Here is a 265-nt window from a genome sequence, read left to right as displayed (position 1 = left end):
CGGTGGATGCTGAGAATGGGCAGCCACAGGGTGCCTGATTTGGGGTCGTTGCTCAGAGCCTTACTCAGTTTTGGGGAGAAAACACAGATTGGTTTCTACCAGGGAAGGTGAGGGCAGGGGTTGTCTGCTGCCTGGATGGGAGCTGCTTCAGAGCCACGTGCCGGGCTATCCCAAATCTGTCCTTCGTCACAGCTCTGCCCCCCTTCCCTCCAGAAATCCGCGCCTTCTCCGTGCTGCCAGCTTTCCCTCGGCCTGCAGAGCTGGC

This window comes from Cariama cristata, unplaced genomic scaffold, assembly GCF_000690535.1.
Source record: "Cariama cristata isolate BGI_N322 unplaced genomic scaffold, ASM69053v1 scaffold28635, whole genome shotgun sequence".
Taxonomy (NCBI): Eukaryota; Metazoa; Chordata; class Aves; order Cariamiformes; family Cariamidae; genus Cariama; species Cariama cristata.
The sequence above is the reverse complement of the archived record's forward strand: the minus strand, read 5'-3'. Positions refer to the sequence as shown.